Below are 13,056 nucleotides of genomic sequence, written 5' to 3'. Positions count from 1 at the left end.
AAAGATCCTCTCGGTTCAGGCGGAAGTGAAGAGGTTAAAGCTGGGTTAGGCAAGTTTTCTTAACGGAGGCCAATGTTTTTCATTGTGTAAAGACCAAGGGCCGAAGCCGCCAATTTTAGGCCAAAGTAAAGAACTGCACTGGAAAAATGGCCATCTTAAATTAGATACATGACTTAAAATTGCTTGAATAAAAGGTTCTTTATGTTGAATTTGAGTCTGTTTGGACTAATCTAAAATAAAGATAAAGATACAAATGCTGATGCCAATGGAACGAGCATAAAACCCACTTTGAAACCAGACAAATAAACTTTTACCTTAACCTCTTAACTCCCGCCTGAACCGAGAACATTTTCTCCAGTTCAGCTTTACCCAAATCCTGTAAGCCAGTGTAACGCCTCATTTGAAAGCTAAGACCTACAAAACTCATCTAGATGGATCTTTTTCCACACGTCATCAGATTTTTTGCCATCATTTTTTGGGGGGTTTTCAACTCATTTTTGTAACTTTTTTGATTTTTTTTTGTCAAATAGTAAATTTTTTGTCACATGTTCTTTCTGATTTGTGTCATAATGTTTCTCAAAATCATCTTGAGGGCCAGAGTTTCTGTGCTGGAGGGCCGAATTTGGCCCCCGGGCCTGACGTTGCCTACCCCTGGTTTAAAGGAATAGGCCACCGTTTATACATATATACTGAGATATTCTTACCTTAGCCTTGACGAGTTCTTTAGGACCTGTCTGATCTTCACCCGTGCCTTCAGTCACGTAAACACAGCACAGACGGCGTTAGCATTTAGCCTCTCCCTCTCTCCTCTATAGCTCCAAAACAGGTCAAGATAGAAGCTACCAAGCTCTTCCACGTTTTCACTATTTAAATATGGTTACGTGAAGTGTTCCACTACAAAGTATAATTACACACAATTCAACAATGTGGATTTTCTAAGCGGATAAAAGGGGGAACTATATTGTAAGGTGTAATAATACCAGGAGTAGTTCAAAATCCACGCAGTAATCTTCACTTTACTGTGCGGATGCCAAATTACTCCTGGTATTATTACGCCTTACAATATAGTTCCCCCTTTTATCCGCTTAGAAAATCCACATTGTTGAATTTTGTGTAATTATACTTTGTAGTGGAACACTTCACATAACCATATTTAAATAGGGAAAACGTGGCAGAGCTTGGTAGCTTCTATCGTGACCTGTTTTGGAGCTATAGAGGAGAGAGGGAGAGGCTAAATGCTAACGCCGTCTGTGCTGTGTTTACATGACTGAAGGCACGGGGGAAGATCAGACAGGTCCTAAAGAACTCGTCAAAGCTCAGGTAAGAACATATCTCAGTATGTAAAAACAGCGGCCTGTTCCTTTAAAGGAACAGTGTTTCCAGACTGAGATCTGTTCTTACCTGAGTTTAGACGAGTTCATCCGTACCTGTCTGGTCTTTGTGCCTGTGGAAGAGCTCGGTCGCTTCTAACTTCACCCCCGTTTGGAGCTATAGCAATATGCTGGGAGAGGCCAAATGCTAACAACATCTTTGGTCTTTTTGCGTGACTGAGGGCACGCACAAAGACCAGACAGGTACGGATCAACTCGTCTAAGCTTTGGTAAGAACAGATCTCAGTCTGTGAAAACACTGGCCTGTTCCTTTAAGGAGAGACTCTACATTTGGTTTCTAACACATAAACTTTCACCTGGAAACAAAACCTATATTCTTCACAAAAGCGTTTTAAATATTCAATTATTGAAAGTTTTATTTGTGAAATGACATCGTGGCTCCAACAGACGTGAAACTTTACAGGCTTTTTCCACGAATAAACAGCTCATTCTGAAACGACTCAGTGTGTCCTCTTGTTTACGTTGATAATCTGCAGTAGCGTCTGGAGCGGCGCCCCCTGGAGGTGACTGTAGTGTCTGTGTCCTCTTGTTTACGTTGATAATCTGCAGTAGCGTCTGCAGCGGCGCCCCCTGGAGGTGACTGTAGTGTCTGTGTCCTCTTGTTTACGTTGATAATCTGCAGTAGCGTCTGGAGCGGCGCCCCCTGGAGGTGACTGTAGTGTCTGCGTCCTCTTGTTTACGTTGATAATCTGCAGTAGCGTCTGGAGTGGCGCCCCCTGGAGGTGACTGTAGTCTCTGTGTCCTCTTGTTTACGTTGATAATCTGCAGTAGCGTCTGTAGTGGCGCCCCCTGGAAGTGACTGTAGTGTCTGTGTCCTCTTGTTTACGTTGATAATCTGCAGTAGCGTCTGGAGTGGCGCCCCCTGGAGGTGACTGTAGTCTCTGTGTCCTCTTGTTTACGTTGATAATCTGCAGTAGCATCTGGAGCGGCGCCCCCTGGAGGTGACTGTAGTGTCTGTGTCCTCTTGTTTACGTTGATAACCTGCAGTAGCGTCTGCAGCGGCGCCCCCTGGAGGCGACTGTAGTGTCTGTGTCCTCTTGTTTACGTTGATAACCTGCAGTAGCGTCTGGAGCGGCGCCCCCTGGAGGTGACTGTAGTGTCTGTGTCCTCTTGTTTACGTTGATAATCTGCAGTAGCGTCTGGAGCGGCGCCCCCTGGAGGTGACTGTAGTCTCTGTGTCCTCTTGTTTACGTTGATAACCTGCAGTAGCGTCTGGAGCGGCGCCCCCTGGAGGTGACTGTAGTGTCTGTGTCCTCTTGTTTACGTTGATAATCTGCAGTAGCGTCTGGAGTGGCGCCCCCTGGAGGTGACTGTAGTGTCTGTGTCCTCTTGTTTACGTTGATGATCTGCAGTAGCGTCTGGAGCGGCGCCCCCTGGAGGTGACTGTAGTCTCTGTGTCCTCTTGTTTACGTTGATAATCTGCAGTAGCGTCTGGAGCGGCGCCCCCTGGAGGTGACTGTAGTCTCTGTTTCCTCTTGTTTACGTTGATAATCTGCAGTAGCGTCTGCAGTGGCGCCCCCTGGAGGTGACTGTAGTCTCTGTTTCCTCTTGTTTACGTTGATAATCTGCAGTAGCGTCTGTAGCGGCGCCCCCTGGAGGTGACTGTAGTGTCTGTGTCCTCTTGTTTACGTTGATAACCTGCAGTAGCGTCTGTAGCGGCGCCCCCTGGAGGTGACTGTAGTGTCTGTGTCCTCTTGTTTACGTTGATAACCTGCAGTAGCGTCTGCAGCGGCGCCCCCTGGAGGTGACTGTAGTGTCTGTGTCCTCTTGTTTACGTTGATAATCTGCTGTAGCGTCTGGATCGGCGCCCCCTGGAGGTGACTGTAGTGTCTGTGCCCTCTTGTTTACGTTGATAATCTGCAGTAGCGTCTGGAGCGGCGCCCCCTGGAGGTGACTGTAGTGTCTGTGTCCTCTTGTTTACGTTGATAATCTGCAGTAGCGTCTGGAGCGGCGCCCCCTGGAGGTGACTGTAGTGTCTGTGTCCTCTTGTTTCAGTGATAATCTGCAGTAGCGTCTGCAGCGGCGCCCCCTGGAGGCGACTGTAGTCTCTGTGTCCTCTTGTTTACGTTGATAATCTGCAGTAGCGTCTGGAGCGGCGCCCCCTGGAGGTGACTGTAGTGTCTGTGTCCTCTTGTTTACGTTGATAATCTGCAGTAGCGTCTGTAGCGGCGCCCCCTGGAGGTGACTGTAGTGTCTGTGTCCTCTTGTTTACGTTGATAATCTGCAGTAGCGTCTGGAGCGGCGCCCCCTGGAGGTGACTGTAGTCTCTGTGTCCTCTTGTTTACGTTGATAATCTGCAGTAGCGTCTGCAGCGGCGCCCCCTGGAGGTGACTGTAGTCTCTGTGTCCTCTTGTTTATGTTGATAATCTGCAGTAGCGTCTGCAGCGGCGCCCCCTGGAGGTGACTGTAGTGTCTGCGTCCTCTTGTTTACGTTGATAATCTGCAGTAGCGTCTGCAGCGGCGCCCCCTGGAGGCGACTGTAGTGTCTGCGTCCTCTTGTTTACGTTGATAGTGTCTGGAGTGGCGCCCCCTGGAGGTGACTGTAGTCTCTGTGTCCTCTTGTTTACGTTGATAACCTGCAGTAGCGTCTGTAGTGGCGCCCCCTGGAGGTGACTGTAGTCTCTGTGTCCTCTTGTTTACGTTGATAGTGTCTGGAGTGGCGCCCCCTGGAGGTGACTGTAGTCTCTGTGTCCTCTTGTTTATGTTGATAATCTGCAGTAGCGTCTGCAGCGGCGCCCCCTGGAGGTGACTGTAGTGTCTGCGTCCTCTTGTTTACGTTGATAATCTGCAGTAGCGTCTGCAGCGGCGCCCCCTGGAGGCGACTGTAGTGTCTGCGTCCTCTTGTTTACGTTGATAGTGTCTGGAGTGGCGCCCCCTGGAGGTGACTGTAGTCTCTGTGTCCTCTTGTTTACGTTGATAACCTGCAGTAGCGTCTGTAGTGGCGCCCCCTGGAGGTGACTGTAGTCTCTGTGTCCTCTTGTTTACGTTGATAACCTGCAGTAGCGTCTGTAGTGGCGCCCCCTGGAGGTGACTGTAGTGTCTGTGTCCTCTTGTTTACGTTGATAATCTGCAGTAGCGTCTGTTGCGGCGCCCCCTGGAGGTGACTGTAGTGTCTGTGTCCTCTTGTTTCAGTGATAATCTGCAGTAGCGTCTGGAGCGGCGCCCCCTGGAGGCGACTGTAGTGTCTGTGTCCTCTTGTTTACGTTGATAGTGTCTGGAGCGGCGCCCCCTGGAGGTGACTGTCGTTGTGGCGTGGACAGGGGGATCTGTTTTGGAGGCGTCTCTAAAGTCTGGGAGTCATGTGTGAAATGCCGCTCATGTGTCTCTCTCTGGCGTGTCCTTGTAAACAGCGGCAGCACATGCCTCCTCCCCCCCCCCCCCCCCCCCTCTGGTGCTGAAGTATTTGCAGTACAGGAAGTAGAAAGTACAAATACGCTTAAATACATGTGGAAGAAGTCCCAGTCCAGTGTGAAAAGTTCCCAGAGTTTTTCCGGCGCCTAGCTTTGTTTGTGGTGGTTGTCTCGGTAACGGCTGGACCCGCCCACATGAAAAAAAAACTGTCCCAAAGTCCAGCGTCTCCTCTTTCTCCTGATTTGAAAGCTAAGGTTTTTGTCACGTTGTCGCCGCATTTTTGTCAAATTTTTGTTGCATTTTTTGTCACTTTGTGGGTTTTTTTATTTGATTTTTACCGTTACTTTGTCGTGTTTTCGTTGTAGTTTTGTTGCTTTTGTGTCACTTTTGCATTGTGTTTTTGTTGTTTTTTCATTGCTTTGTTGTGTTTTCATCTCTTTTTTTGTGAAGTTTTTGTTATGCTTTCATTGCTTTTTGTCGTTGCTTTTTGTTGTGTTTTCTTCTTTTAGATTTGGGTAATGCCAATTGCCAACAGTGTTGAGGAGAACTTTGATACTTTGAATTTAGTTGCTAAATATACTTGCCTTTAAATGTATTTTGTAACATATTCTGTTACTTTGTCCAATCAGAGTATTCTGAATACTCTGAATAAGGGATGCACCGATACCAGTATCGGGTATCGGGCCGATACCACACGCTTGTACTTGTACTCATTAACAGTTGGTTATTAGCTGCTGCTGCTGCGGTTGTTAGCTTGTTAGCTTGTTAGCTTCTTAGAGCTGGTGTTCACAGCGGTTTCTTTTTGTCCAATCAGATTTCAGATGTCACATAACACGTGGGGTTTGTAAAATCGTGAGCTGCTCTGTCTCCAGTGTGAACGGTTCAGAGAGAGAATTGTGGCCACGACCAGTGTTTATCAGTATCAGGATACAGACGGTGTGTGTTTAGCCGGAGCAATGGGCCGCATGCTAACAGATGCTAACGGATGCTAGCGGTGTTTTTACTTCCAGAGTCAAATCCTGCGGTTTATGGCGCCGCCATGACACTGATCCACATGTGATTAAATTCTGCAGATTTTATAACATTTTCTAACATTAGCTAAAACAGAATAAAAAGTGGAGAAAATAGCCGTGGAACAGCTCCGTTAGCTGCCGAGTTCCTGCTGGTAAAAACATCTAACTCACTGTGGTGCCCGAGTGTTTTAATGTGAACAATAACTCCAGTATTTTAACTTTTAAAATCTCCATTAGTTTACAATTGCTGCTCATCCCATAATGCTTAGCGATATGACGTCACATTCCCGAACTCTATACTGTGTGCTGTTAGCTTTAGCTACTGTGTGCTGTTAGATTTAGCTACTGTGTGCTGTTAGCTTTAGCTACTGTGTGCTGTTAGCTTTAGCTACTGTGTGCTGTTAGGTTTAGCTACTGTGTGCTGTTAGCTACTGTGTGCTGTTAGCTTTAGCTACTGTGTGCTGTTAGCTTTAGCTACTGTGTGCTGTTAGCTTTAGCTACTGTGTGCTGTTAGGTTTAGCTACTGTGTGCTGTTAGGTTTAGCTACTGTGTGCTGGTAGCTACTGTGTGCTGTTAGCTTTAGCTACTGTGTGCTGTTAGCTTTAGCTACTGTGTGCTGTTAGGTTTAGCTACTGTGTGCTGTTAGCTACTGTGTGCTGTTAGCTTTAGCTACTGTGTGCTGTTAGCTTTAGCTACTGTGTGCTGTTAGCTACTGTGTGCTGTTAGCTTTAGCTACTGTGTGCTGTTAGCTTTAGCTACTGTGTGCTGTTAGCTTTAGCTACTGTGTGCTGTTAGCTACTGTGTGCTGTTAGCTACTGTGTGCTGTTAGCTTTAGCTACTGTGTGCTGTTAGGTTTAGCTACTGTGTGCTGTTAGCTTTAGCTACTGTGTGCTGTTAGCTACTGTGTGCTGTTAGCTTTAGCTACTGTGTGCTGTTAGCTTTAGCTACTGTGTGCTGTTAGCTACTGTGTGCTGTTAGCTTTAGCTACTGTGTGCTGTTAGCTTTAGCTACTGTGTGCTGTTAGCTACTGTGTGCTGTTAGCTACTGTGTGCTGTTAGCTTTAGCTACTGTGTGCTGTTAGGTTTAGCTACTGTGTGCTGTTAGCTACTGTGTGCTGTTAGCTTTAGCTACTGTGTGCTGTTAGCTTTAGCTACTGTGTGCTGTTAGCTACTGTGTGCTGTTAGCTTTAGCTACTGTGTGCTGCTAGCTTTAGCTACTGTGTGCTGTTAGCTTTAGCTACTGTGTGCTGTTAGCTTTAGCTACTGTGTGCTGTTAGGTTTAGCTACTGTGTGCTGTTAGCTTTAGCTACTGTGTGCTGTTAGGTTTAGCTACTGTGTGCTGTTAGGTTTAGCTACTGTGTGCTGGTAGCTACTGTGTGCTGTTAGCTTTAGCTACTGTGTGCTGTTAGCTTTAGCTACTGTGTGCTGTTAGGTTTAGCTACTGTGTGCTGTTAGCTACTGTGTGCTGTTAGCTTTAGCTACTGTGTGCTGTTAGCTACTGTGTGCTGTTAGCTTTAGCTACTGTGTGCTGTTAGCTTTAGCTACTGTGTGCTGTTAGCTACTGTGTGCTGTTAGCTACTGTGTGCTGTTAGCTTTAGCTACTGTGTGCTGTTAGGTTTAGCTACTGTGTGCTGTTAGCTTTAGCTACTGTGTGCTGTTAGCTACTGTGTGCTGTTAGCTTTAGCTACTGTGTGCTGTTAGCTTTAGCTACTGTGTGCTGTTAGCTACTGTGTGCTGTTAGCTTTAGCTACTGTGTGCTGTTAGCTTTAGCTACTGTGTGCTGTTAGCTACTGTGTGCTGTTAGCTACTGTGTGCTGTTAGCTTTAGCTACTGTGTGCTGTTAGGTTTAGCTACTGTGTGCTGTTAGCTACTGTGTGCTGTTAGCTTTAGCTACTGTGTGCTGTTAGCTTTAGCTACTGTGTGCTGTTAGCTACTGTGTGCTGTTAGCTTTAGCTACTGTGTGCTGTTAGCTTTAGCTACTGTGTGCTGTTAGCTACTGTGTGCTGTTAGCTTTAGCTACTGTGTGCTGTTAGCTTTAGCTACTGTGTGCTGTTAGCTACTGTGTGCTGTTAGCTACTGTGTGCTGTTAGCTACTATGTGCTGTTAGCTTTAGCTACTGTGTGCTGTAAGCCTTAGCTACTGTGTGTTACTTGCTCTCCCGTTAATGCAAAACATAATATAAAGTGACGTAAACAAGCTAATCCTGAATGAATCTGCAGCAGCCGGTGGCTAGTTAGCTTTAGCCTGTTAGCTTCTCTGTGTTATCAGCGCTGAAGCTAACTAGCCGGTGGGTAGTTAGCTTTAGCCTGTTAGCTTCTCTGTGTTGTCAGCGCTGATCTCCTTTTTAAATGTCAGGGCTCCACATTTGTTCTTCTCGTCCTCAGGCACATGTTGTCCCGGGTTCATGGTGATCGTCGTGGTTCACTGTGTGTTTGTGGGACAGTTTAGTTTATTAGAAGGTGCACAGAGTCTGGGTTTGTTTTGCAGCCAGTGTCACAGGGAACGAAGAATGGATTCAATTAACTTCCAACAAATTCTGAAAGAAAACTTAATACCGTCTGAAAAAGCTGATGGTTCTACAAACGGATCATGATCCTCAGGAGATTCTTCACCGTCTCCAACAGAGCCCTGGAATCTCTCAGTTCTGGAGGACTTTTGTAAGGAAGAAAGAGCAACAGCTCTTCATACTGGACTCCTGCCTGTGTGGAAGAGTCTTGAATGATGGTTATTGGAAGTATGAGGAGTATGAGGGCGACGGGGTGAGCCAGTCCAGGGGGTGAGGGGGGAGTTATGTGTGAGTGTGTGGGGGGGGGGGGGGGGGGGGATGGGGGTGTGTGTGGGGGGGGGCGGGGTGTGTGGGGGGCGGGGTGTGGGGGGGCGGGAGTTATTTGCGGCGCGCGGCGCTGACCTTGACGAGCGCTGACAGGAAGAGATTCTCTTTCACCGTCGAGATTAGTTTACACTTCAGCTGCTCCAGACAAGGACTAGACAAGGACTAAACCAGGACTAAACCAGGACTAAACCAGGACTAACCTGGGACTAAACTAGGACTAACCCGGAACTAAACTAGGACTAACCCGGGACTAAATCAGGACTCTTTCTGCTTTTCTGCTTTCTGCTGTCATTTCAGACTTTGAAACTAGAGGAAACTTGTTTGTTTTTGTCTCCGCCCTCGGTTCCTCTTGTTCATGTTTGTGCTCAGATCTTGGCCTGATCACAGATTTAAGTTCGATATATCGAGGCTGGAAAGTATCGCCATAAACGATGTTATCGACTGAAACGATACGAGTTTCAGTCATAAAAAACAGGCATAAAAACCTTTGTTCTAAAAGTGCATCATCATAAAACACCACAAACAGGAGATATTATGAAACTCGATTATGTATCGTTTATCGATTTTTCATTGAACGATAAATCGATACAGTATTTATCGTGACAGCCCTACTCATCCGCTGGCAGAATGTTTTGACTATTATGAAAATGAAAGATAAAACAAAACTCATAGTTGGTGGTTTTGTGAAGCCATTTATGGTGAAACAGCTGAGTTTGCTCTTTTTTAACCTCTTAACTCCCGCCTGAACCGAGAGGATCTTTTTTGGATATTCAACTCATTTTTGTAACTTTTTTGTCATTTTTTGTCAAATTTTTGTTATTTTTTTTTGTCACATTTTTTTCATTTTTTCGTCAATTTTTTATCAAATGTTTTTCATTTTTTTGCCACATTTTTGTAATTTTTTTGTCAATTTGTATTATTTTTTTTGTCATTTTTTCGTCATTTTTAATCAATTTTTTTTCATTTTTTATCAATTTCTTGTGACATTTTTTCCACTTTTTCAGCAATTTTTCGTCCTTTTTTGTCAATTTTTTTTGTGTCAATTTTTTTTGTGTCAATTTTTTTTGTGTCATTTTTTTTGTGTCAATTTTTTTGTGTCAATTTTTTGGCATTTTTTGTCACATTTTTGTCATTTTTAAAAATCATTTTGTATCAATTTTTCGTCATTTTTTAATCAAATTTTTGTCATTTTTTGTCGATTTTTTGTCAATTTCTTCTGACATTTTTTCCACTTTTTCAGCAATTTTTCGTCCCTTTTTTGTCGATTTTTTTGTCACATTTCCATCATTGTTTTCGTCTCAGTTTTGTCGCTATTTTCTCACCTTTTTTCCAGAAGCTTTTGGATTGGGGTAAAGCCAAACTGGAGAAAATGTGCTCGGTTCAGGCGGGAGTTAAGGGGTTAAACATAATGAAAAAAAGAAAATATCAAAATGACCCAAAGTTTATGATGAAGAGGAATGAGCCGCTTTAACATGGGGTAAACAGAACCGTCTCCATAGCGACCGCAGAGTCGAGTGAGGGTAAAAACGACTGTGGGTCATTCTGGTTCTGTTTGTCCAAATCTGAGCTCCAGACTCAGACCCGCCCCCCCCCCCCCCCCCCAGACTGTGGTTACCCTTTCCTGATCACGCATTCGAATCACCTCCAAACCACCTCCATGTGTCCCCCCCCCCGTCACCCCCCCTCCTCTGCCCCGGGTCTGGAGACACTTAGAGAACAGTAGCCGGGTTTGTGTTTCACTCCCACGTCCAGACACTTCGCTCCACAGAACCAGAGGAACCATCTGACCCCCCCCCCCCCCATGTGCTCTCCTGACGGGCTGGTCCCGGGGGGGGGGCTGGGCCTGGGGGAGTTCTGTCTGTATGGCTCAGGTTCTCGGCTCAGTCTCGTTGGTTCTGCTCGTTATGGGATTATTTTTTAGATACAGTATGATTTGATTATCTGGCTCCGTCTGGGACCCGGGGCCGGGACAGGGTCGGCCCAAATACTTACTTCATCACCCGAGTAAAAGTACACGTACAGTACATGAAGTATTCAGGGTGTATCTGTTTGTGTGTCGGGGTGAATGTACTTTGGAGCCTTTATAGAAATGCAGGAGTAAAAGGTAGTAAGGTAGTAAGACACAAAGGGGGGGCAGAGGGGCCGGGGGGGACCTGCTGTGATCCATGATGGCGGCGGCGGCGGCGAGTGCAGGCGCAGGAAGTGGCCGGTCGAACACAGGAAGTGAGTGGACATTAATCTGCCGTGTTTGTTATTACTGTGCACTCCTGAAGAGCAGGGTCAGGGCTGGAGCCAGGGGCGTGTGCGGTGAGGGGTCAAGGGCGTGTCCGGTGAGGGGTCAAGGGCGTGTCCGGTGAGGGGTCAGGGGCGTGTCTGGTGAGGGGTCAGGGGAGAGTCCGGGTGGTGAGGGGTTAGGGGCGTGTCCGGTGAGGGGTTAGGGGCGTGTCCGGTGAGGGGTTAGGGGCGTGTCCGGTGAGGGGTCAGGGGAGAGTCCGGGTGGTGAGGGGTTAGAGGCGTGTTTTTTCTCCAGTTCAGCTTTACCCAAATCCTGTGGGACAGTGTAACGCCTCAAGATCTACAAAGCTCATCTAAATGGATCTTTTTCCTCCAGTCAGCAGACTTTTTTCCATCCTTTTTTGGGGGTATTCAACTCATTTTTTTCAACTCACTTTGTCATTTAAAAAAAAAAAAAATTTGTTTGGTAATTTTTTGTCACATTTTTGTCACATTTTTGTCATTTTTTTGGTCTTTTTTTGTCAAAGTTTTCTCACACGAAATCAAAATAATGAGTTGAGACAGATTAAAATGTATGGTTTTATTTTATTGACATATTAGCAACTAAGATTTTTTCAGAGGGGATTTTGGATACATTGTTTAGTTTTTCAATAAACTAATCATAAGTGAAAAAAAGTGTGAAAACTCAATTTCCGCCTTGTTTTTTGGGTTCAAAGCTGAATAAATCAGGCTAGGAATTAGATATTAAAAAATCCCTCTGAACAAACCTTCAAAATATTGTTATAGAGGGGGTATTCTGCTTTTTTCAGTCCCACAGCACCAGTCTATATCCCACTACAACGATGACAAACCTTCTGTTGGTCTGTAAATGCAGTAAATTACAATAACTGCCTTGTATAAAATGTCTCTCTCAAAATGGCTGTAGTGAATGTCTTGAAATAGGCCTCTGTCTCTTTAAGAACCTCTGAGCCTTTAGACACGCCCCCTCCACACGCTGTCTGTGGCATCAGTGGGGAGGGGGTTCTGCTGAGGAGCAGTGGTTGGTTACTCGGCTGGTGACGAAAGCTCGGAGGCGTCTCCAGGAGGTGGGGGCGTTCCTAGGAGGACTCAGGCAAACCTATCCCTAAAATGGCCGCCATCAGAGTTTTTACAGATTACTCAAAAATACGTGAATGTGCCAAGGCAACACTTCAGGCATGTTTTTAATGAGGGAGTGACAGAATAACATGATGGAAAGCTCGAAAAAGTCCATTTTGCATAATACAGGGGCAGGTTTTGTGCTGAAGGCCTGTTTCCATGGAGATCTACACTCCATATCTGATCACTGGGTCTTCTCTGAGCTTCCTCGCCGTGTAAACCGGCGGTGCTCGGTCGGCAAAGGGATTTAATCATAAAGAACAAACACACGAGGCTCCTCTGATGACGGTTCCAGCGGAGAAGGAAATCCTCAAACATCCATCAGAGGAACAGACGAGACGACGACAGAGAAAACAGACTTCAGCGGCACGGGAGCAGAACAGGGAGCAGCGGCAGTGGTAGTGAGTGCAGTAGTGAGTGCAGTAGTAGTACAGTGAGTGCAGTAGTGAGTGCAGTAGTGAGTGCAGTAGTGAGTGCAGTAGTGAGTGCAGTAGTGAGTGCAGTAGTGAGTGCAGTAGTGAGTGCAGTAGTGAGTGCAGTAGTGAGTGCAGTAGTGAGTGCAGTAGTGAGTACAGTAGTGAGTGCAGTAGTGCAGTAGTGAGTGCAGTAGTGAGTGCAGTAGCGAGTGCAGCAGTGAGTGCAGTAGTGAGTGCAGTAGTGAGTGCAGTAGTGAGTGCAGTAGTGCAGTAGTGAGTGCAGTAGTGAGTGCAGTAGCGAGTGCAGTAGTGAGTGCAGTAGTGAGTGCAGTAGTGAGTGCAGTAGTAGTACAGTGAGTGCAGTAGTAGTACAGTGATCGCAGTCTCTCACTCTGTTGTTGGTCCCGGGCTGTTTTTCGTGTTTTCGTGGTTGAACCTGAGCCTCTCTGTGGAGCCGCAGGAATGTGATGGATTTAACAGGACTCAGACCCGAAACCTGCTCAGTCCGGGTTTAGTCTGACGTGGAGGAGAGTGTCCTGCCCAAGGGCACGAGGACACCCCCAAACCCCCCCCCCCCCTCCTCCTCCTGCTTTAATGAGTTTAAAGGCTCGTGCTCGGTTTGTGGAGGGGTTTGTTTTGAGTTTGGAAAGTGAAGTATTGATTGTTGGAAATGTGTTTGGA

This window comes from Gobius niger (genome assembly GCF_951799975.1).
Source record: "Gobius niger genome assembly, chromosome: 12".
In the NCBI taxonomy this organism is placed as follows: Eukaryota; Metazoa; Chordata; class Actinopteri; order Gobiiformes; family Gobiidae; genus Gobius; species Gobius niger.
The sequence above is the reverse complement of the archived record's forward strand: the minus strand, read 5'-3'. Positions refer to the sequence as shown.